This window comes from Sander vitreus, chromosome 4 (genome assembly GCF_031162955.1).
Source record: "Sander vitreus isolate 19-12246 chromosome 4, sanVit1, whole genome shotgun sequence".
Classification (NCBI taxonomy): Eukaryota; Metazoa; Chordata; class Actinopteri; order Perciformes; family Percidae; genus Sander; species Sander vitreus.
Genome location: NC_135858.1, coordinates 10965883 through 10986928, shown reverse-complemented (window position 1 = coordinate 10986928; position 21046 = coordinate 10965883). Strand labels below are relative to the sequence as shown.

At 42.2% G+C, this 21046-nt stretch overlaps 1 protein-coding gene across 3 annotated transcripts in view; it reads left to right on the top strand.

Annotated features, from left to right (window-relative positions):
• The first annotated feature begins 3038 nt into the window (after positions 1–3038).
• foxp4 (forkhead box P4) overlaps positions 3039–21046 on the top strand; it is a 92519-nt gene continuing 74511 nt past the window's right edge. For 2 of the 3 annotated variants that reach the window (XM_078248191.1, XM_078248189.1), the window contains exon 1: positions 3039–3626. The gene's annotated coding sequence lies outside the window, so the exon portion shown is untranslated. The remainder of the gene's footprint in view (positions 3627–21046) is intronic. The other variant, XM_078248192.1, reaches the window with a different exon arrangement.

Here is a 21046-nt window from a genome sequence, read left to right as displayed (position 1 = left end):
CTCTCTCTCTCTCTCTGTCTCTCTCTCTATCTCTCTCTCTCTCTCTCTCTCGCTTTAGTGTGTGTGTGGTTGTGTGATGCGGAGCAGCTGTGACAGTAAACATGTTTTATGAAACATCTGCTAATAGAACACTAACGCACACACAAACACATGTTGTTCAGAGGTACTGCACTACAAGCTTGGTGTGGATGCACTCAGCCACTTATTATTGTAATACACCCAGCCCTGAGATAGCAGTGGTGCTTTTCAGCCACAGACTTCTGTTGTCTTTGTATAACCACAGAGGCGGCAGTGCTGTGTTTGTGTGTTTACTTATGTGAATGTGTGTGTGTTTGTTTATGTGAGTGTGTGTATGCAGCCTTCCCACTTTGTCTTTATTTGTAAACATGTACACTCATATGTGTACCAAAGTGGGTGTGGGCACATATGATCGTGTTTGTGAATGTTTTGATAATTTGGTCTCTGCACTGCTTTCCCGCTCTGGGTCTGTTTATTTGTGTGTGTGTGTGTGTGTGTGTGTGTGTGTGTGTGTGTGTGTGTGTGTGTGTGTGTGTGTGTGTGTGTGTGTGTGTGTGTGTGTGTGTGTGTGTGTGTGTGTGTGTGTGTGTGTGAGGCGGGGCAGCGCAGAATGTGTGGCGGGCGCATTAAAAAACTGCAAGCTTTGACAGCCATCTGGGAATAATGTCGTAAAATAAAGCCACAATAAAATCAAACTTACTGCTGTTGATGTTTACAAACAACCCCCACAAAATCCCACAATGCCTTGAGAGTCAAACCTAAAGAGAGTCACAGTCCCTGCCACACATGTGCTTTTGCTCTCATACGCAAACAAACAACATAGTCTGCAGGGCTGATTTGTTCAGGAATGAGCAGTGAAGAAGAATTCTCCCCCACATATACACACAGGCCAGAATCAGCTCTTTTTTTTATCAATCCAAAATCCTGTGTTTAAACGATCAGATTGAGTTATTCAAGTTAGTGGCAGGAGCTTTTTTTCCCTGCTTTTTTTTCCAGCTTTGTGACACTGTGGGTGAGCTCTCCCATATTTCTCTTTAATTAAGCCAGGGAAAACCTTGTAGTACAGCCAACCCAGCTCATGTAGCCACTTATGTTTTAATTTAATTACCTGTCCATTTTGATAATTATTCCTCCTGATTAACAGGGAGAGAAGGGTTCCTAAATGGGAATAGGAGATGGGTGAGAGGGCCAAACAGCGTTTTTCTCCTTTCCTTTTCAAGAACAAGAATGAAGGTGTTGACTTAAGATGTCCAAGCCAGCTTTTATTTTGATCCGGTTTCATACTTGGCCTGCTTCAGCCCGGCCTGGCTTGGCGTTATTCAGGCCGTGCAGGACCCAGAGTCCTATCCAAGTTTCCTATGCTCTGTTTAATCTCGTTATTTTATGCAACCATGAGCCAAAACAGACAAACAACAACTACAAAATCATTATTCTACTAACAGGCGGGGGTGATTGATATCTTTAGTAAAAATGGCAACAGTTACACAACAACAAGCACAGAGATGATTCAGTCTCTCTGCTCTCTTTTGTGCTTCTCTCTTAAATCCAGTTACAGTATTCAGTATTCAGTTTGTCACTATAAAGATTTGAAGGAACCGTATACACACCCTCTCTGGTTCAGTTCTAAACTTTCTTTTAATAATACCGTCTCATTTTTTTTAGCTCAAACTTGAAAGTGCACATTTCATGATAACAGCCACTTAAAAAAAGCATCACTATCCAGTTGCTCACATTAGCACCTGTCACTTCTCTGGAGATTTATTGGAGATATATAACAAAGTGTTCCTGGCAAGAAATTGTCAGGCTCAGAAGAGAGATGAGTAAGTTGAAAAAAGTATATAGTATATATATATATATATATATATATATATATATATATATATATATATAGGTGCTAATATATACTCACACACACAAACACACACCCAAAACATTTGCACACATACACACACAGACACATATTTTTAGTGGTATTGATCGTGCTAATGAATGTGTTGTGATTTACTGCAGTCGTGGCCCATTGTTGGGCGGTGCTGTGATGGACTGCCATCATATTCCAATGATAAAAGCTCAGATAGAGAAAAGGCAGGAGGGAATAATCTCATTTAATGGCCACAGCAAAATTATTCCAAGATCTTCTTATGAGTTATGGCACTTTTTTTTTCCTCACTTTTTGCAGCGACAGGTATGACGTAATTTCCAAATTTCATCAGAGACAGAAATCTCAACACTGATTATGCTGTCAATTAGTAAATGAATGTGGTGGTGAAGAAAGAAAAAAAAAAGCTGGTAATAACTCTGCAAAAGGAGTTGTCAAGCTTCCAAAATACATAAAGGACATAGTGAGGTAGGCAGACAGTAAAATCTGTCCAATCACAATATAACTGTCTATTTGCAAGGTAAGTGTAAGACAAGAGTGAACCCACTTTTACTGATTTTACACTTATTTTTTTATTAGTCAAATACAGCATCTCTTAGGTTGATGTAAATCTTTTTGGCATGAAAATCGATAAAGGCTTCCATGCAGTGTGAAAAAGATGAAAGTCATATTACAATAAGGTCTGTTAAGAGCAAAAAGGGTAGAAAAATATGTTATTTATACTGTTTTGTTTTTTAAATGTACCAATACAACCTATCAAATGTAGGCTAGAAGTGTAGAAAAACCAAAGTGTTTAATATAAGGTTCAGTTTGGGTTATTGTGCTTAGTTTCTGACGGTTTCTGAGCTTAAACTCTGTGCAGGCAAACATCTGTTCCTCTCTGCCTCCACAATAGCACAACTCAGCCGGGATGCAAAGAGAGGTCAAAAGATCAGTGCCTTCCACACACACACACACACACACACACACACACACACACACACACACACACACACACACACAAACACACACACTGGGGGAGAGAGAGAGAGAGAGCGAGAGAGAGAGAGAGAGAGAGAGAGATACCTCTCACCGGCTGCTGTTTTCCTATTGTGCGCCAGGGCTTTGCGAGGTTCGGGCAAGCGATGCAAACGCGCACCTGCTTTAGAGGCATTACGGTAGCGCAGCAAACTGTCCCCCTCGCAACACACACTCCACTCGTTCACTCACACAGCCCTAGTGATTCAACAGTGATTTCCAGCGAACGAGCAAGCAACAGACGGGATGCCAAAAAGTGAGGACCGGTGGAGAGGTTGTTCGCGCTGAGTAAGCCTCTTGAAAAGATAGCGAGGAGAAGCAGACGCAACAAAACAAGACGAGAAGCTGCGCGCTTTCTCCGCGGCAACTTGCGCACAGTGCCAGAGTTTTAGCGGCAGTATTGTTCTGACTTCACTCCAGAGGGGCCACTCCGAGGAGAGAGGACGCACACAAAAGGGAAAAGGAAAGGACTAACGAGCACGCTTTGTCGTTTAAAGCAATGGTCCTGCGGTCTTAGATCCTAGATTTCTCTGTCTCTCTCTCTACCCTCTCTGTTTCTTTCCATTTTTTTTTTTTCGTCCCTTCGGTTTGTGTCCCCCTTTGTCGCCGTGAGAGAGTGGACGCGCCGGGGCTTTGAGGAGCAGAAGCGGGGCTGTCCACATGGTCCAACCACTGGCGTGAAAGTTGACTTCTTCAGAAAACAAGAGAACAGGTTGATGCACTATCTACACTTTCCTTTCCCCCCTTTTTACCTTCCTCACTCTTTCCTCGCTCTGTGCTTCCATTGAAACTCTCTGAGACACACACGGTAGTCTACCAAAAGCCAAAAAAACATCGAACTTCCACTTTTTCATCGCACATTGTTTGTGAAACTCCTCCAAGTCAGCCTAATAATATAATAGGGAAGGCTATTATAGAGTAGCCTATTATAAACTCCAGCTTGACAGACTCGGAGTTTTCCTCTTTCAGATTTCCCTCCGTCCATGTTTCATTTGAACTTTAATTAACGCTTAACTTGTAAGTAAAAAATCCTCTTTGAAGTTATCTTTTCAATTTCTACAATGGAAAAAGTTTCTCTCGATCTTTTTCACACGTGTTGAGTCAAACTGTTTATTTTAAAGGGCGGTTTATTTGAACTCTTATAATTTATCAGAGCATAGTTGGGTGGACAGAGAGGACCGGTGCAAAGTGTCATTGTCCAAACTAGTTGCTCATGTGGCAACAAAAAGTGTGTCTCACTGGGACTAACTAAGATGATCGGTATAGGATTTGAACGGAGGCATCACATTTAACTTTGCGTCCCCGTTAATAACCCTTGTTAAGGGATTTGATAATAAACACCGACGTAGGTTATGTGGTGATAATTTTACACACCCGTGTGCGAACCGTGTGAATGCTTTGTCATCGCTTTATACCCGTTTAACTCTAGCCGACAAGACACTGTCTTACAATTCTTTGTTTCATTTAGTTTATTATAGGCCTAATTAAACTAACTTTTGAAATAAAAAAAATATTAGATTAACACCCCTGACTGAGGATAATAGACCCTTTGTTTTTAAGAGAGACAAAAATGATTTCTGGTCATAGTCAATAGGTCAGGGGACAATACTTTCTTTTCAAACACTTTTGACTTTTGAAACTGGAACCGCGTTATGTGACCTCACTTGGGTTTGGTGTATATTCTATATAATCTCACCGGATTAAATAAATAGCAATGTAGGCCTACAGCTGAAGGTCTTAACAGCAGGGCGTGGAGGAAAGTTGTTCATGCACAGTCAAAGTTTAAGGGAGAATTAAACGGATCTGATCTGCAGGCTTGTGATAACTAGTGCATTATAACACTGCATGCGTCTTAGTGTATTTTTTATAATTCATAAATTAGACTGATTGCATGAATTAAAATACACGTGTTATACGTTTGATGACAAAATATAAAAAAAATATGCCTGCACATTTTGAGCTGGTTTAGACAATTTTATAAATATAGAAATTGAGGGGGTTGAAGCCTGTACAGAACCTCTGCATGACCCATGTTTTTCCTTCCTTTCTGCAGTCATAGACCGCCTGAAAGCAGGCCCACACCACAAAGGAAAATTATCTTTTCTTTCTTGAAAAAAAAAGATAAAAACTTATTACCAGGGAAATATTTAAAAAATAAAATAATAATAACATAGGCTATTATAATGAGATATACAGTTTAAAATACCTTTAATTTGCGCCAACTTAACACAACATGTGTCACATCAACTTAAGTGTTGTGAAAATGAAGTTGGTCTTCTTTTGTCCCCCTCTCTAAAATAAAACTCATCGAATCAAATGTCATCAGCCACAGCATTCCCGCATGTCAGACGGACTCAGGTCCCGCGTGATGGAAAGCTGCAGACAAAAAAAAAAAAGAGGGAGAGATGAAACGACAATTAATTGCTGTTAGTTGTCTGTCATTGAGAGAATAGCATACAGGCCGTGTGGGTGCACACCCTGACACGGGCATTATTGCCCCGTGATTGATGGGCGCTGGGGCATTTGGCATAATTAATTTTATTTACTATATCCTCTCTCTCCTGTTGTGTACCCCCCCCTCCCTCCCCCCCACACCGACCCCCGCACCCCCTCCTGTCCTCTGTGGTGGCATTTCCGCGATGCGATGACACACTTTTAATTGCACTTTAATAGAAGATCCAGCGGGAATGAAAAAAAGCTCTTCATCACGTTTTATGACCACATTTCTGGTGTCAGACAGGAAAGCAGGTATTTTGCGGTGGCTCGGAGCCCCTGGTGTAGCCTAAAGTGTGTGCAGAATTAGAATAAAAAAAATAAAAAAAATAAAAAAGTTTATTTCACCTAGACATTGAGTTGTAGCCTTCCAACAAATCTGCACATTCATGTCTTTAGTGTTCACACAGCTTCATGCTGCGGTTTGTTAAAATCAACAAAATGTGATCAGAATTTTTAGATGGTTCATTTGTTAATTTTAGCAGACATAAGAAGCTGAATGTATTTAATTTGCATATCAGCACACCTGAACCATTTTAATAGTGTGACAGTTATTTACACAAGTGTATGCTGACAACAATCGTCAATGCTATCTCAGATAATATTGTTTCCATATGCTCTATTTACTGAAATGATTTCCCAGAAATATGAGGGAAAAAATAAAAAAAATAAAAACATTTTTTTTATTTTTATTGTAGCTACATGTTCCTTCAGCTGCTTCATTTCTCTCTGGCACAGTGAATGCTCGGCAGCTGAGCTGTCTCAGTTACTGTAAAACAGTGATGTTTGGAGTCGTAGGTATACAATTTCCAACAAAATACAGATTACTGAACAATTGAGTGATTAGTACATTTTTATTTCAAATTGCCTGACTGATAACCCCTTTCAAAATGAACCTACAATGGGGCTCAGGGAGAACAGCAAGACACTGCTGAAGGATAAAGGATATATTTTATTATTTCTACTAAAAAAACTATTTCTACTTAAACACTGCAGCATTTACCAACAGTATGTAAACTCACTGTGAAGTTGTCATTTCTATGATACGCTTTGCTCATTGGTCACATCAGTGACAGGCTTTCATGGAAATATAATGGGAGACAATGATACAAAAAAGTATTTGAGAGGCCAAAAGGAGTTATTTGGGTTAAAAAGAGTAGGCCTATATGTGTGCAGGAAGCTAGAGGTGTCAGAGACATGTCCACTCTCTCTACTCTCTGTTGGCTCTTGTGCGTCGTCGGTGTCTGTGTTTGCCTCAGCGTTGCCACCTTTTTTCATCTGACTTGCCTCAACACTTTTCCTTCGTTGCTTTTTTTCCCCCTCCTCTCGACAGCTGTGTCTTTTTCATGTCCTGTTTTGTTTCATTGTTTGTAAAAGTCGCTCGTGTACTGCTGATTTTTATCAGTTTTAGACTCTGTTCTACAGCAGACAATTGTTTTTGTTATGCTTACTGACACATTACTTAAATGCTGATTTTTAGCTTGGTCCTGTGTGTGTGACAGTGTGTTGGTGTGTGACTCTAGCGCATGTATGAGACCGTCTAGAGATGGGCAATAATGGCTGTGAATCTCATGCGCTTTAAAACCCTTTCAAGCAGGATTAAAAGCCAGCAACATGATTGTGTTAGTCCATAAACTCACTCAGAGAGTCCTTACCTCCAGCATGAGCACGTGTGAATGTATGTGTGGAAAAGTGTATATATCTGAGTGCGGGAGTGTGTGTGTACAAGAGTGCTTTTTTCTCAGTTCACCTGTCCTGCTTGAGTGGAAATGGACAGTATTTGAAGTTTTAAATGTCCTGTGCGTCGGTAGCATTGATGGCTCGCCTGTCCGTCTCTCCATCTTTCGCGCTTTCCTCATTAAAGCCCTCCTGCTATCCCTAGCCTACAAGTCTGAGTGGGCTTTTGGCTCCAAAGTGATGTTGAAGAGCACCCGTATACAACTCTGCTATACATGTAGGATTTGACCCGTGATAGATACTCACAGGTTTACTTCTATTGCAGCACTTAGTGCACTACCTGCTTAAAAAGCTGAAATGGTTAAATTTTCAATATCCTTTCGAAGGGGTTTGAGAAAGCAAAAAAATGTTACTGTGCAGGGAGCGAAAGCATGTTTTTAAATGGAATTATTTCAAGTGTCCAGTGTCCTGAAGCTGCCGTTATTGCTGGGTGTGCGCATTTGAGCTGAACATGTTTTGGGCTTTTAAATGTGGAAACTGTGTAATTATGTGTTTAAATGAAACATTTAAATTTAGTATATCTCCAATTTTTATGGAATAAAACTGTTCAATTTTTTGTGATATAAAAAGATAGAAAAACGAAAAGCTACACGTCTCCATATGCAATCACCGAGTACCACTACTACCGCTTTAAAGATATGTTAATGAAATATAATTGACAAATTAATGGAATAAATGAAGGTGTTATTCCTTATGGGCAGGCAGCATGTGGGGAAGTGCTCTGGTTGTGAAGTGATTGACTGCACAGTGAAAGTGCCGCCACATTGCTTTAGACTGAGGCCTGATTATACATGTGGTTCTAATTGAACCTGTTATTTAGGAGAAGTTGAGGGCAGAATAATTGTGTGAGTGTGTGTGTCTGTCTGTCTGTCTGTCTGTGTGTGTGTGTGTGTGTGTGTGTGTGCGCATATAATAAATCCCACACATTTTTCAAAGATGAGATGTGTTTCTGTGATGGGTCAGAAGGCGGTGTCGCGCAGGGAAGTTGCAGTACACCAGAGTTGGAAAGCGGGAAGATGCATTTAAGCGGTCTTTAGGAAGTTGACCACCTGTGAGAGGGAGCAGTTGTTGTCTTTTGTTGCCTTTTCTTCCTTTTGTGTCCTTTAAAAGAGCTGTCATTGCATATGTGGTGACAGCAGCCCCGCTCGTAGTCCCAACTTCATTCTTTAAAATGTACGCACTTTTCTCCCTCTGATTGATAAGGTAATCATTTTGCTTGACACAGTGGTTTAGCCTGTAGTCATTAACATGTCCATGCATTTCAGATTAGTTTTTCTATGTGTGTGTGTGTGTGTATGTGTGTGTGTGTGGGGGGGGCTTAGAGATGTTTCTGCAGCTCCACAGAGCACCGGCCCATTAACAGCTGATGGATGTGGGGAAGGAGTGACCCAACAGCTCAGAGCGGAAGAGACGGTTTCCTATGGGCACAGGGGGGGAAATGGAAGCAAGAAAGGGACGGAGAGAGAAATAGAACATATGAGTGAAAGGCTGGTAGAAGCGAGGGAAACGAGCTGAGGAAGCATTAGATCAGCCTCTCCAGAGTACGCTTGGCACCTGAGGCCATGGCTGGAGCTGAAAGAGAGGGCTGAGGCTGTGGAGTCTGGGGAAAATGAGAGCACAGATCGTGAAGTAAGGCAGTTGGAGCTATCAAGTTTGATTTCACAGACAGAGTCACACAGGATCATTATAGGTCAGTGGCACAGCCAGGTAGAGCACACGAGATGGTCGGCGGAAGCATATATATAAAACAGCAGTGTTTTGTGTAGAAAGTGGGAGAAGGCCTGTTGTGTTCGAGCAGAGCATCTTCATAAAAAAAAAAAAAAAACTCATCGGTCGCTGTGTCCCCTGCTAACTCTGCATTGCTTCTGACAGCTGTATTTGTGTTATGGATTTTCCTTCACTCTGTCCTGTCTCCCTTTCCTTCTTCCTTGCCTCCCTCTCTCTCAGTAGTCGGCTGCCCTCCCCTCCGCTGCCTCCACCCTATGACCTTTTGTAAGCACTTCATCAGAGAGCCGTTGGTGTTTTCTAAAGCGCTGTGACAAACTGACAGGGCAGCCGTCAATCGAGCGGGGGAACCGAGGGAGCAGATCAGTGGAAAGCTTCGCTCAGAACAACAATGTGACTAAACTTTCTGCAGCACTGCTTTAATGTGTATTGAAAGGATGGCTGTGAAGGGTAGGTGACAGCTGTGAAGCGCAAGACTCAGAATGTTATGGATACACACACACAGACGCACTTTGCACATTTCATAAACCATCTGACTGTAGAGAAACGTTACACAGCTCTCGAGTGCTCGTTTGTCCGTGGTGCTGCGGCGGTAAAAATCTGCAGAGCGGATAAGTGAGCGCCCCGATAAAATGCTGAGATTCCCAGAGGAGGAGGAGCGCACAGGGATTAATATCCAGGTCCATAAACTAACCTGATTGAACTCAAATGAGTTTTACATGTTATTCTTTTACGAGTACCTGATGACAAATAAAAACTCTCATATTTCGATTTCTTTGCTCATGTCATTTCTGCAGTTATCAGATCTACCATTAATCTGATTTATTTTAGTATTTTGTAGTTTTTGATTTACATCAGAATATTCATATTTCTTCAGCCAGGATGAGTTTACATTAACATATGATGATAAGAAAATTAGCAATGCAGTATTTGCCCATTGTCCCTGTTCCCTGCCATTCTGGACCGGGGAGGTAATAACTATTTAAATGCATCTCATTATGTTTTCTAATCCGTAAAGTATCGGGATGTTGGCTAACGCAGGCGAAAGTGAGGCTGGAAAGTTGGCGTGCACTGCTCTTTTATGGTATTAGTATTTATGGTATTAGTTCCGGGGGACATGGGATGCCTACTTAAGCTATTAGCATGTGAGGCGCCGTGGGATGATCCATCCCCTGACAGGACGAGCTGTTAACCAGTGTTAAACCAAATCACAATAGGCTGCCTGGGTTGACGGATTGACAGAACTCGCTCTCACCACTTGCATTGGGCCGCCCTTCCTCCTCTACTACGCTTAACCTCACATGAAGATTTGTTCGCTTGGGAATTAAGTTTCCCAAAAACTTCTTGAACAGAAACAGTCAGAGATCTTTTTTAGAGTATATATGATGAATAACATCTTGCCCATGGAAAAGGACCACATGCTCTCTTTGTCTCTGTCTTGTCAACGTCTGTTCTCCTCTCTTTCGTCTTCTTCCTCCTGCTGTGGCCCTCAAGGTGCAGAGACTGTACAGGCTTTGCCCAGTGGGGTGCAGACTCTATGGCTTCTATAGTGCCCTTTCAGAGAGGGGAGGGGAGGAGGGTGCCTGCTAGAGCCACTATCGGGAGTCTTGGAGATCGCTCACAGACCAGAGGGATGCTGCTCTGCATGTGTGTGTGTGTGTGTGTGTGTGTGTGTGTGTGTGTGTGTGTGTGTGTGTGTGTGTGTGTGTGTGTGTGCGCGTGCGTGCGTGTGTGCAACAACAATTAACTGTCAATCAACCGGTGACCCTCCAACTCTCTCCTCCTCGGACGGAATTCCTCAGGTTTTAGGTTCTGTTTTTCAGACGGCTGTCAGAGGAGAAGAAAAGCAAACAGGTCGTTGCTTTCCCAACTTGTGTGTATTTTTTAGACCTTTCCTTGTTGAGGGGAAAACAGGCTCTGTGTCATTATTTTTTATAGATTGTTTCATCTGCGTCAAACACTGATTTAAAAAAAAAAAATAATGTTCCCAGACAGAGCGATACGAAAGCTGTGTTGTTAAGTAGTTGGTGCTGTTTCATCAGTGGCTGTTTATTTCACTCTGTGGCTGCTCGCTGGGCATTGAAACTCTGTTAGTGTGTGTGTGCATACACATGCACGCCTGTGTGTGGTGGGCATTGTTGACCGGGAGACATCTGCCACTAGATTATACCCAGCTGTTATCTGAATAATTGTGTAATCCCCCCCACCCCCCCACACTCCCTCACTCTTTTACTCCCTCCGTCCTTCCCTCGCTCCCTCCTCCTCATGCTTGGCTCCCTTCTTGCCCCCCCCCCATCCCTTCTTTCTCAGACTGATGAGACCGAGAGTGATGAGTCTCTTCTCTGGGTGGCACTTTGGGCTTTTTCAGCAGCGTTTATGAGTGTGTGAGCTTGCATGTGTATGTGTGTGAGTGTGTATCGTTGCAGCCCCTGGTCACCGGTCGTTGTCTGACATTTGTACAAGGATTTTAGTCCCCCCCCCATACCCCTCTCCCCATGACTCTCGGGGAAATAAAAGTAGCGTAATCCTGCCAGATCAAGACTGCTGTCCACCACAGCTTTACCAGCCTGTGAATTAGAGCCAGCTCTCATGTTCCTGAGGAGAGAGAAGGCAGAGTGTGTGTGTGTGTGTGTGTTTGCATTGTGGGCTGTTGGCCTTTGAAGCAGTGTTAGCTGTTTGCCGGCAGAATGCTGGTCAGGGGGTGAGAGGAAAGGAAGGCAGAGAGCACTGAAAAACAAGAATACAAGAGTAGGAAAAATAGTGAAGAGAGTAGTATTGTCTTTCAGTATTTAGATTATTGGTTCACCGTTTAAGCCAAGGTAATTATTCTAACAGGCTGCATATGATACAGTTCAAATATATTTACTGTTATCACATGTCATGTTAATTACAGAAAAGTTTTTCATTTTCAACTTCAATACATCAAGTCAAATAAAAAAAAAAGAAAGAAAAGAAAATGCTCATCTTTTTTCTTTCAACAATTAATTAAAAGAACTTTTTCCCGGATTAAAAGAGAAAAACATTCAAATAATGCTGTCACATTCTCACTCTTCCACTGTATCTACAAAGGCACAACACTGTTTTAAACACAGACCGCTTTCCTCCTGGACAATTTTGGTCTACTTATTACAAGACATACAAAAAGAAAATAGTATCTTTTTTTATTTTTATTTTTACTTAATTTTATTTAAATGTATCGAGAAAGATCACTCATAAGGCTGCACGCATACACACAGCATGCGTGCCTGCAGTTGCCAGGGCTTCCTTCATTTCTGGTCCGTGGTTGGTCGGAAAGTGTTCTTTTCCCTGTCGTAGCTCCAATAGTCACTCACTGTAAAGGACTCAACACTCGCTGTCTCTCTTTTCTCCTCTTCTTTTGCACTTTCTCCTGTCCATCTACTCCCCCCCCCCCTCTCTCCCTGTCATGCCTGTTGTCTCTAATTATCATGGCTCTGTGTTCCCCCAGCCTCTTCATTACATCCAGGCTGTCATCACAGTTTACCTCCAACATTCTGTTCTCAGGCACCATTTCAATAGGAATCATTTTTTTCGTATGACTGAAAAGACAAGACTCAATGCAAGGTCAATCAATACAGTAGCTCTCTCAACAGTCTCTGAGAAGCTGTATGTATTGTGAGTGTGTCGTAAAAGGACAAACATTTTTTTTATTCTATTGTAAGATTCAAAGAGAAATTTCAAACATCATTTTTGTAGTGTTTTTGCAAGTATTTTGCACACAAATGTCATGTAGGAGAGGCAGGAAACTATTACTGTAGTGCATTCACACATATTCCTAATAATTTTGATTTGTAAACTTTTACTCTTTCAAAGAATTGTATTCAGTGTGAGAACTTTTTGTTCAGTGCATTTTGTGTCAACACACCTGCTTGTCCCTGGACATAAAGATTGTGCCTCACAGTGCGAAAACAGACAGATTTTAGCCACATTCTCTGACAAAAACTACAAATGAACTGATTTCTACTATTTCAATGAGACTTTCTGTTGAAGAACAAACAGCAAGTAATGGAGAAAACAGAATATTTTCTTCAAGGACTAAGGGCATTTATTACCAGGTTGAAAGGCGGCGATTGGGTTGTTGATTAGCAGACGCCACAATGCCCATTTGCCCAGTGAAGGTCAGCACTGCCGTATGCAACCTGTAGCCCTAATCGGCAACTTCTGCTGCTGCAGGTTTCCATTGTCTAAAGGTCAGTCAGGAACAGTGCATTAGCCTCGGAAAGTAGTCAGCATAAACGAGGGAGGGGACTGAGGGAGGAACGAAGGACTAAAGTACAAAAAAAGGGGACAGGAGGGAGGGTGAGTGGCAATGAAACCCTGGCATGCTTCGTGGTGTCAGGCAGGCGTACAGCTTCTGGGGGCTTTGTGAAAAGTTTGCCTGCAAAACTTTGCTGAAGGCTGGGTTTGGTTTGAGCGGCTCCCCCAGGGGGTTTGCTCAGAGAGAGGGTGGAGGGTGGAGGGAGGAGTAGGAGGAGGTGGGAAGGGAAGTTGGAAAGCAAAGAGGAGGAGGAGAGGGGAACAGAGCACAGAGAGCAGGCATGCCGTCACAGTTGTCCGTTGTTACAGCGCACAGGCCCTTAGTCGCTGATCTAAGAAACACAACTCCAGGCTCCCCTCCTTATCCCTCCCCCCTCTCCCCTTAACCCCTTTTCTCTCCCCTCTCTTTCCCTCCATCCTCGCCGCTCTGCCTCTGTGTCTCTTAGCTGTCGGCCTCTCTGCGCTGTGATTTGAACGCTGGTTATTAACATACAGTCTGCATTAGTGGAGCAGTGGCTGGGCCTTTCTGCTGGTAATGAGGATAGGGGGACTGTGCTGTACAGTAACTTGTTTGACCTCCAGTGGCAGGGGCAAGTTCATCCAGAGGAGGTGTAATTCTCTCCCTCCTCCGCCCAAACACATGACTGCACCCTAGGGGGAGGAGGAGCGGACCGAGGTGGCTCTTCTCATCCCAAATTTGAATCTCTCATCCCCTTCTCTGCTCTCTCTTTCTCCCTTGTCCCCTCTCTTCCCACAGGGTTAATTGAAGGGGAAATTGATAGTTCTGTGCGGTAATTGTGGCTTTGAGAATTCTCTGTCTCCCACGGAGAAAGATGAGGGCAGCTGTACCGAAGACAGGGTGACGTGTTGTAAGAGAAAAAGTGACAGAGAAAAAGGGGGAGAGAGGCAGATGGAAGAGAAAATAGAAAAGCCCCGCTTACCTCCCCCGCTACACCCTCTTGGGTTAGGGTTTGACTGGTTGATGAGGGAGCGTGTTGATTGGCTGATGACGAGCTGAGAGTTCTGCGTAACTTTACTAGCTGGGCTCTAATAATCATTCTATTCATTATCCAATCAGAGAGACTCACCATACTGCTCTTCACCCTCACTGATTCCCCTTTTGAACCCCCTCCCTCCCCTCCATTCCTCCCATACCTCCCCGAGGAGTCGGGGATGGACAGATGAGTGGAGCACACTGTATCTGTTTGGTTCTGCTCTGCTGCTCGCTGAAGTGGAGAGAGACAAACTTATATTCCACTGATGCCAGTGCTGAATGGACTCTCTGCCTCCCTCTCTCCTTCAAGAGGGGCTTTTCTTTCCCATGGGCAGAGCTTTATAATTAGTCTTCTTCCAGAAATAGAAAACTAGTTTTCTGAGGTGAAGTCACCCTCTGATGTGTAGTTTTTAAAGCTGCAAATTTGAATTAATACAAAACGAAGTAAAATCTATTATATACAGTATATATATATATATATATATATATATATATATATATATATATATATATATATATATATATATATGGAAAATCAATTTTCACATACTGTTTTCCAAAATAAAAATATTTAGATGGAAAAAAGTATTTGGCAAGTAGTATACCAAAATAAAACAATGACTGCGGGAGAACAGTTTTTGGTCAGATAGACATTTTGTCCCTGTAGTAACAGCAGGTCTTGTTTTAGCTTCTGGCTTAGTTGTTTAGTCTCAGCTCAGACCATACCAAGGCTGTCACCCAGGCAACGTTGTATGTGTGTGTTGGCTTTATATTTAATTTTCTTCATTGTGTACTCAAATGTGTCACTGTATTAATTTCTTCCTTTGACTTTATCTCTGCCATGGGTTCTGTTTTTCCCACCTCTGGTCCCCCCTCCCTTACTCCCTTCTGCCTCTCCTCACCGCTCTCCTTTTTCTCTCCCCCTCCCCTCTCCTTTCGCTTTCTCTGTCCGTTAATGAGAATGTGTTAACGAGAAAGAAAGATCTATTGGGTATAGCACAATTCATCAGAAAGGCAGAGGTTTGGAAGAAAAAAAAAGGCGGTGGGCCCTTCAAAGAAGTCCTATTCTTGTGGTTGTGAATGTTTGATGAGACAGTGAAAAGTTCCCCCTCTAACGTCATGGTGTCTGAACAGAAGAGAACAGAACCGTTCTAATCATGCCGCGCAGAAAAAATGACTTCCAACCCGATTTAATTAACTGATAAGAAACGGCTTCAAATTAATTTTTCAAGGATGTAAGATTTTGATTAAGAAACTCCTAAAAGAAATAGACGAATAATCAATTTTTTAATCAACTTACTCAAATGGTAACTGGTTAATATGATAATTCTAGCAATTAGGGCAAATATTGTTGAGCAGCAGTTTCTATGCATCCTGTTAAAGGAATTATAATATCTTTACATCTAATTATCATGGTTATTTAATTTTTTTGTATGGCTACCTCTCAATTTTACCATTTGGGTTTTCATCTGCCATTATAGGGATAATGAAATGAGAAGTTGGAAAGTGTAATAAGATGAAACTTTTATAAGGGCCAACCTGAATGGGGCTTTTCACGCACCCTGATTGGATAGATATTTTGGAATAGGGAAAGGGGAGTTGTTCAGAATGACATTATTTCTGCTGGTTTTACATGCAAAGCTGAGATGGATCTTTAGATGTATGATTCTTTTATTTCGTCAGCAGATTAAAGTAGCTAATAGCTCCTGGCTTCTCTGTGTGCGTCCTCTCTTATTCATAAGCAGGTAGGCCTGGCCATTATTATGCTCACCATTTCTAATCCACAAAGTTTCAAATCATCTATTCAGTTAGAAGAGAGAGAGAGAGAGAAAATAGATTCAGCTTTGATTGAAGGAAAGATTGGGCTGTTCACTGCTAGTGGCCATAAAAAGTGGATTGTGTATGTATGTGCGTGTGTGTTTCCCTAATTGGACAGGTATTGTAGCGGAGGTGAAGAAGGGGCAGTTAAAGAGAGGGGGGGCTGCACAGAAAGAGCTGGCGGGGGGTCCGGGGCTTTAGGAGAGCAGCTGAGAGGCAGAGTTCCTTACTTCAAAGAAGCCTTACAGCCTGGACAAACGCTAAACCCCCTCACATACCACTGCAGCACACACACTCCACATTCACATACAGTGGCTCTTTTGCCTCTCATGAGATGAATATCCATCCCCTCTCACACTCCTTTCTCTCGGAGTCTCTGCTGTATCCCTCGCTGCCCGCATGCTGAACATCAGTGGAGTTGTGCGTTCAGAGGGAAATATTGACAAAGCATTTGGAGAGATGGAATGGTTTCTTTAATTATATGCTGCTCTTATGACGATGCATGGTGTTTCTGTCTCGCTGCTTACACACACATGCGCACACACGCATACACAAAATGCATGTGCACGCTCATCAGCTGAATAGGTATTCCTGGCACAAACCCCTGTATTGAGCGTACATATTCAATTAGCAAAACGCATTAGCAAAACTTGCCATTTGTTGTTGTTTTTTCCCCGTCCTTGCTCAGAATTAATGGTTTTGATATGCTAATTAGCGGGTAATTTAATTTCAAAAGGCCTCAATTAACAGCAGCGTTGTGGACACGAGGAAGTTAAGCAGCATAATCTAATTTGCATTAGTAACGAGCAGGGAGTAATTAGTCTCTAATTAGCCACTTCAGACAGCACTTGTGTTTACTTTCCTAATGAAGTGGAGGGGCATTTTTTTTAAACAGGGAAGCATGTGTGTGTGTACATGTAAGCGTGTTTATGAGTGCATATGTGCGAGTGTGTGTGTGTGTGTGTCTGGTTGGGGAGGGGGGGAGGGTGCAGTGGGAGAATGGCATATGGCTTACAGTTTGGCTCCAGTTACACACATGGGCACCACTCACACTCACACACAAACAAACACAAATGAACACACATAGAGGTCAGACCCTGCTGTCTTATGTGATTTGGCACATACTCGCAGTTTTCAATCCATTGAAACATCTCTATGAGCTCACTTGCACACACCACAAGGGATTGATTGTGTTTGAGGGTTGTTGTTTTTTTTGTCTCCGTAGCATTTCCCCTGGTATTATTTTTTGGTGTTGCAATGGCTTGCAATATTTTAATATTTCCTTTTTTGTATATTAAGACACTTGCTTTCCAAATGATATTTTTTGCATTGTGGAGAGTATAAACTGTTGTGTGTGTGAGTGATGTTGTTAGAAATCAGGGTTGCTGGCTGGCCGGCCTGATGCAGAGTTTATTTCCGGGATACGGTTGCTTGTGTTGACAACGTAGCAAAACCAAAGAAAGGAAAGACGTACGTACAGCTAGATGTTTATTTCTTTCATTGCTATCATTTAAATGATCTGGAAGCAACACTTAAGGAAAATACTGAACCAATTAAATTCAACTTTTTTCTGGGATGAGCAGTTGGAACTTTTCCATTCAAAGCCATGTCAAAAACAAGTTGAAAACAACAGGCTTCCTTCTGAGCTTTTTTTTGGGAAGGGAGATGGGGTGGAAGGGTTGCAGAGGGAGCAGCATAGTGGGGCTTTAGGGGAGGGGGGGGACAAGCAGCTGCCCTATTAGCCCAAATCTGTTGTTCAGAGGAGGTGGGAGGAGGGTGGAGCAACACCACTGAATTTCCACAAAGGAGTACACACTGTTTTCTTCACTTTGTGTGTGAAGAAAGCTAAATTCTCAGATTATGCCACAAATTAACGTATGTTTAACCCCCAACACCTCTTCGGGTGTAGATCTTGTCTTATTTTTTTTTACCCATAATCCAGTGCAAAGGACAGAAGAGACTATGGGGACCCCATTAACTGACAGCCACTCTGATGGGAAGGCGTTTTTCTAAAGGCTTTCCCCTAACCTTTCCTGGGAATAATAAGAGAGGTCAGAAAGTTGGGCGACTTCCTGCTGCAAAAAGCAGGGTCAGAGCGCCGGTTGGCAGAAATAGTCAGCAGGACTCAGCGGACATGACTTGGAACACACACACACACACACACACACACACACACACACACACACACACACACACACACACACACACACACACACACACACACACACACTGAATAGACTGCAACCCATAGTGTAGAACTTGTGTGACTTACACACACCAGGAGCAAAAGCTCAATAAATATAATGAATGAAGGCGCTACAGTGATTATGAGCCTGTTTAAAACACTGACCTCTACCCATACGCACAGTCACACAGATTTATAGGCACAAACAGCTACACATTTGCACATACACACACAAACAGTCACGCGTACACATCCATAAATAGGCAACTGATTTACAAATGAGCTGACCTGTGTGTTGGCCTTGCTCTCAGATAGGCTCACACCCCCGCCATGATGCATAAATCACAATGGACATGCATATGCATGAGCATCTGAGGAGGTGGGATAAGTGTGTGTCTGCATGTGTGTGTTCGAGCACCAGCCAGCAGCAGTGTTTGTATCGATCATTGAGGCTTAGTTAAGTGCCTTTTATTTCATTGAGTTAAAGTTAAGGACCGTGGACAGGCCTCTCGCCAGTGTGTGTTGCTTTTGAATGGAGAGATAGAAAGAAAGAAAGAAAGAAAGAAAGAAAGAAAGAAAGAAAAAAGAGGAGAAAGGACTCTTAACTGTTCTTTTTTCCCCTCTTTTTTAGTGGCATCCAGGGATAGCACATCACATTAATGGAACCTAGATGACGTTTCACGTTTCTTCTCTCTCTGGAAGAAGTGGTTTTGGTGTTGGACCTTTGCCTGATGTGTGTGTGTATGATGTGAGCTGCTTTAACCTCCTCTTGTTTTATGGACTTATACATGGCTCTGGATCTCACTGCTGTTAGATTAATTTACACACCACTCACACATGCTTGCCAAATCTCCCCCTGTCTCTCTATCTCTCTCTCCTTCCCTCTCTCCTTCTTTTTCTGAAGACAGAGCAGAAATTGCCTGGTGAGGTAAATAAATTACTTCCATCGATTGCTGTAGTTGAAGAATGACTTTATCACAGTTTGACTTGTCCAGATACAGATCAGCGTGTGGCAGCGTGTTTTTTTATAATGTGCCATTGTGTGTGTTTGACTTACTGTAGTTTGTGTGTGTGTGTGTGTGTGTGTGTGTGGGGGGGGCGCCTGTGAAAAGCTGTGTAAAATGTACCTGATGGGTATCTCAATATATTAAAAGCATAAGCTCTGTGTGTGTGTGAGTATGTGTGTATGTAGGTGCGTGTGTGCTGTGTGTGAGTATGTGTGTGTGTTAGAGGTCTAATTGAAACAGGCGGCCATGTGCTTATTGAAAAGCAGATACATAAGGCTGGTATTATTAGAGTGGGATTTTACGGCCCACCTTGTGGCCAGGTGGGTTGTTGGCTGATTGAGTTTATCTCTGTCTTGTTATCCATCAGCACTGGTCACTGATAGGAGACGCAGATAGATGACTTAATGATACCTACCTCTGATTGTACGTTTGTATATGTTTTATCTACTTTACATCGCTGTGTGCACGGCAATTTGTGTAAAAATTTTCAGTACACCTTAACCCCCATGACTCAGATGTCACTTCATGGAAAGAGGTTCAAAGTTTACCAAAAAAAAGTCCAAGTGCAAAGCTATGTGTGTTTCTATGTGTGTGTGTGTGTGTGTGTGTGTGTGTGTGTGTGTGTGTGTGTGTGTGTAGCAGTCTGGGACACATGCTGTTTTAATAGACGCAGTGCTGACGTTACTGCAGAGGCCAAGAAGCCACTGTTAAAAAGAAAGGATTTGGAAAAAGAGCGAGTTCTGTTTGCATTAAACAGTGGAAGAACTGACCAGCGAAGGAGCAAATGAGCGGCAGACGGCTAAAAGATATCTGCTTTTTTGGCTATGTCCCTCACTTCAGATTTCCCTCCCTCATTCTTTTAATTTTATTTGGCCTAGATCTGCTCAGTATGTTTTATATCTCTATTTTTTATCTCACTTCTTTAACGTTTTTCCCCCTCATTGAGGTAAATAAATGGCATTTGCTTTTGTCTGTGATTAAAAGTATCTACAAATTAAATTCTGTTACTCAAATCTAGTTCTGTTACAGTAAGTCTACTACAGTGTTTTTTTTTTGTTTGTTTTTTTAAATATTGAAGACATGAACATGATCAAAAAAAGCTGAGCTCATAAGGACACTTTTTGTTTTGTTTTTTCTTTACACTTAATCAGTAGTTCTCATGGTTTATTCTGACCAGTCTGTCTGCCATCTACACTATCAGATTCTTTTCTGCATCAGATGCTCTCGATTTGAGAATTAATTAGGCAGCGCGGTGGCGTCAGGGTTGGTTTTTTTTTGCTAGCTATTTTAGTAGCTAATTACTGAGGGGGAGAGTGTTAATTGGAATTCTCTTAGATAATGTGAACTCCTCTTCCCCTTTTCTCCCCCGCCTCCACTAGAGTTTAATAGAAAACCACAGCACTTAATAGACCTCTCCCTCTCAGTCTCTCTGTTTTTTTAAATTTTTATTATTATTTCTTGTATTTTTATGTTTCTGACAGTAGCTCAGCTGATGCATTTGGGGACAGGAGATGTTTGTGGACATGTTGGCGCACTGCATGTGTGGCTATACGCTGTAGTTTGAGCTGTATTTAGAGGAAGTGACATTATAATCCTCTCAGACTTCATCAGGATATTGATTCCTTTTCTCTCCCTGACTAGCGTTCTGTTACCTTTCACAGGGCACACAATTACATGGAGTTCAACGACATATCACACAGGGAGAAATAAGCAAAGGACAGAAGGGTATATTTTAGATGAAGAAAAAAAGAGCTGCACTTCACAGAAAGATCCTCAAGTATGCATGATTAATGTTGCATTGCATTTATATTCCTTGAAAAATAAGTAATGGAAACATAAATTTGATAAAACTTATCTTAAGGGCTTGCTTAATCTTTTTATTCATGTATTTTATGCTT